This window comes from Panicum virgatum, chromosome 9N (assembly GCF_016808335.1).
Source record: "Panicum virgatum strain AP13 chromosome 9N, P.virgatum_v5, whole genome shotgun sequence".
Taxonomy (NCBI): domain Eukaryota; kingdom Viridiplantae; phylum Streptophyta; class Magnoliopsida; order Poales; family Poaceae; genus Panicum; species Panicum virgatum.
In genome coordinates, this window is record NC_053153.1 from 28,513,298 (window position 1) to 28,517,665 (window position 4,368).

Genomic DNA, 4,368 nt, shown 5'->3' on the forward strand with positions numbered 1-4,368 from the left:
AGTGTATTACGCAACTCGCGGCCCGAACCTGTCTAAATCTTTGTGTTCCTTGTACCATCGAGTTCCAGAGCAGTCGATCCCTACCTACAAACCTTACTGCTAAGGGTATCCCTGAGCAGGCTTGGCGGTAAACACCGACACAGCCAGTGGCGGACGCAGGATTATACAAATGGGTGTACATACATTCTATTACATGATTTTTAATTAAGTTTAACAACTTGTTGATACTAACCATACGAAATATACAAAAGAATATAATCTTCTTTACAATAAATTTCAAATTTTCGACTAAAATATATGTTACACTGTTCATTTCATATTTTGGGTGATATCATGGTAACTTCTAAACTTTGTTGATAATTAATTCATTGGTTAGTTGTCTTCGTCGAAAATCTAATTGATCACAATTTAGTTGGGATAGCTAACTAGTACTTTTATAATACATATTTGAAAAAGATCAATTTTGCTTTTAAGCAGCCATGATGATATTTTTTGAAAAGATATTTATCTAGAACCTTCATTTAAAGATAAAAAGTATATATCATCTTGAAAAGTATATATCTAATTGATTTAAAGAATATTCTAAAAGTATTCTTTACCAGATAAAAAATTTTGAGGTGAAAATCGGCATACTATAGGTAATAATTTAAAAAATAAAAGATTAAATATTTTATCAAATTTGAACGGTCGCGCTCGCCACATACGACACCGTTGTTGTTGTCCTTTGGTTCTACCTTCTTCATGCACCGCCCGTGCTTGTTGTGGCGCCCCGGGCACAATGTCCCGCCATGGTTTCCATGCTCGTTGCTATTGTTCATCCCACCACGTCAATCAGCGTGGCCTGTTGATGTCATCTATTTCCACCACACTCTGCTATTGCTTGCCATGGTGGTCTTACATCTGCTGACTTTGGGGAAAAAGAAAAAATAAAAAAATAGTATCTCAAAAGTGTTTACCTTTATTTTGATACCTGTATGCGGCGTATAAAAAATATTCATCATACTACTTTCTATAAAGTATTAGTATATATTTTTATAATGTTGATTATGTTATTTTTTAATGTTAGTCAGATTTCCTAAGTTGTTGAATTTATTATATTAAAAATACTAATTTATTTTAGATTACGGAGTCTCTCTGTTTTGTACTGGTCTCTCCCATGATCATACGAAATCGGTCAAATCAGCCTGTGCGACTGCGGCTGCTGTAGTTTTCTTCTATACTACACGGATATGGATACTAGGATGTCAGGCGCGCTACGCTGCGCCCGTTTCAAGAAATGCTTAGTATGATTTTCGGAATACTTACACTTGCAAATAGTTAAAAAGAGTAATAATGCACCAGACCCTATAGTATTTTCATTCATGTTTGGAAGATTAGGGTGTGAGTAGATGACAAAGTTTTTAACTCGAATCAAAACAACCGATCAGTAATAGAGACTATATCAATACTGCAATCAGCATATGGCAGGCAGCACTAACAACAATTGTACTAAGAAACAGATCATACACAGTGTTTAGATTTTGCAGGTGGGCCGCTCAGCAGAGAACTATGTTCAGCGGATAACCATGAAAAAAGGTGCATATTTTTTTCTGAAGAAACACAGTGGTGCCACCTAATCCTTTTTTAGGAACCGATCTTCAAATTCACCATCCCTCGAGTTGTACTCAAGTTGTTGGCCTTCATCCGAAACCCATAGGTACAAAAGGAAACAGAATCACGCGAAGTTAGAAAGGAAACAGGATGTATAAGAGGTAAATATGAACTACGATTAGGCAATACACAATTGCTAAATTGAAACTTGAAGGTATTTAAAAAAAATAAGTCAACACCAATGTTGCAGTTCGGTCCAATTTTTTGAAACCTTATCAGCCCAGTACATCGGTTAACAGATTGTATCATACAGATTAAGGAAAGGGATATGACACTAAAAAATATTACATGTTCAAGGTGGATTGTAGATTTTACTACCTATACATGATAGGTTAGCTGCAGGTGTGTCGAAACTCAAAAGATCACTTAGGTTTAAGCTGCTATCTCACTTACAGTGCAAGAAGCACACATTTGCAACTCATGTGTCCATAACCAAAATATTAGACCATACAATAGGCATTAGGCAACAGAAATTCTTGTCAAAAAAACTAAGTATTAGCACCAAGGCACACTCGATGAGACCTACCTGAAATCAACTAATGGCCTCAGAGAAAAACTCCTCCTGAAATATGTCACTCTCCGAACATACTGATTATTGACTTCCAAGGACAAAGACATATGCCACACCACATTGGTTTGGGCATAGCAATTATATTGCTGTTGGAAAGCTTAAAGCTAACATGCATGAATGATAGATATATAGATAAGCATGAACAAAGATCAGAGTGTAAATGGATACTACAATAATTACATTATTATATACCTAAGAGCTATATCTGACTGATGAGGTATTGAAGCTATATGCCTATATATGACGGTCTAAATGTATAAGCTGAAGTAATCAATCAGACCTGATGCAAATAAATGAGCAGCATACAGTTTTGGTCTGATACAGCAGTCCATACTCCCAATGACATGGATAAAAAATATGCAGATGCCATACTGATCGGACACATGCTAACATAAATGTGGAAGCTGGTCAATAGTTAAGCCAGTATTCAAAAGGAGGTACAACCTTAATAAAGTAGTTTGATTAGACTAAAATCCAATTATAAATTATATACATAGGCAGACTTCTGCAAGCCTGCACATGAATTTCTTTAATCTATTTTTTTTACTACCATTGATTTGAAGCTTATATATTGGAAGTAAGCATGGTGGTACTGAGGCAAAGAAGGCAATGGACCCATGCATGTTGTCATATAAGGATTTGTCAATTGTGTTAGTAGTAGATCAGAAAAACTTACACTGATTAGTTAGCATATGGAAGAGCAATTGGAATAATGAATAACGATGCCCTGTTTGTAGAGGCCACTCATCCTGCACATCAGATCCAAACGTGGCATTGGCTTTCTATTGGTTCACATACATCCCTGATATCTCACATGGAGTTACGAACTGACGAAGGAACAAAATAAACTTGTTAACACAAGATGTCATGGAGGCATGTTACTTTAGGCCCTTCGTTAGGCATTTCCCATTTCCATGTATTTCCCCGCTTCAAATTTGTAGCCATTTGTACCCTATGAAGCTACAGCTGCGAGCTTTCTGGATATGTACCACCTTATGTACCTAAGTTAGGAACCAGCACTTGCTCAGGCCTAAATTATATCAGCGTCCAATTGCATGAACAGACCTACTGAACCAAATATACTGCACTGAAATACCCACCCGCACAAAGATGAAATCGCTGGGGATAAACAATTTAGCAGCAACGTTACTGCATCTCAGCATTTGATTACCAAACCCACCAGAAACGATAAAGCCCGCATCTTACCATGTACTGCCTAGAAACCATGGGGAAGAAAAGCGTGAGAGGTGCAAGAGGCAAACCTGGGATCCACGGCACGGAAGGAAGAGGGGCGGTTAGCTAGTGCAGCTGTGCTGGAGCACCCCCTCGACGGCCACAGCATGGAGCATCAGGATCTGTTTGGGCGGAGGGCGTAAGGGAGATGAGCATGTAAGTAGAGTCGGAGGGCTAAGCAAACCCATCCGCCACCGGCACTCCGCCAGTCGGATCCCCCGCCGGCGGGGTCGGAGGGGCGGCGGCAGGGGGGTCGAGAGGTAGGGGAGCCCGGGAGGGGGCGGCGGTCGGTGGCGGGGGAGGAAGGTGAGGGGCAGAGGAAGGCGACCAGCGGCGGGCGGCAGCGGGAGACGCGAGGGTTAGGGGCAGGGGCAGGGGAGGCCGGGGGAGGAAGGTGCGCAGGGCTGGGGGTGGACGGGAGCGGCGCGGCCCACGCACAGCGACAGCGGCGCGGGCAAAGGACCGAACCGCCAATCCATGGCTCGCGTCGGGCGGCTTCTCTCCGACGCGTGTCGCTCGGAGAGGCGCCGTGCGCTCTCAACGCTCCCCTCCCACGGCGTATATGATATAGAGTATGTGTATCAGTATCCGACGGATATAGATATAAGGATATATGAAATCTAAAATAATACCCGATACACTGATACGTTTCAGCATCTTTTAAAATATGAATAAACAATATTACACCAATGTAGATACTGAGATTAGGTTCGATAGTTCTTAAATTATTATTATTTTAAATAATAAACATAACAGAACTTAGGTCCTGTTTGCATAAAAATTTCACACTGACAACCGTGCCCATCTTATTGGGCACGCTTCTTAGTGTAAATTTTTTTCACACTTTTCACACAACTTAGGTCCTGTTTAGTTCCCAAAAAAAATTGCACTGTAACTGTCACATCGAATCCTCG

The 4,368-nt window shown here is 40.6% G+C and overlaps 1 long non-coding RNA gene across 1 annotated transcript; it reads right to left on the reverse strand.

Moving 5' to 3' along the window:
- Window positions 1-1,330: 1,330 nt before the first annotated feature.
- Window positions 1,331-3,999, reverse strand: LOC120691671. Its single transcript, XR_005682349.1, has 2 exons — window positions 3,484-3,999; window positions 1,331-3,222 (listed from the first exon to the last, which is right to left on the reverse strand). It is a non-coding gene; the product is annotated as an uncharacterized LOC120691671 (long non-coding RNA).
- Between the last annotated feature and the right edge of the window lie 369 nt (window positions 4,000-4,368).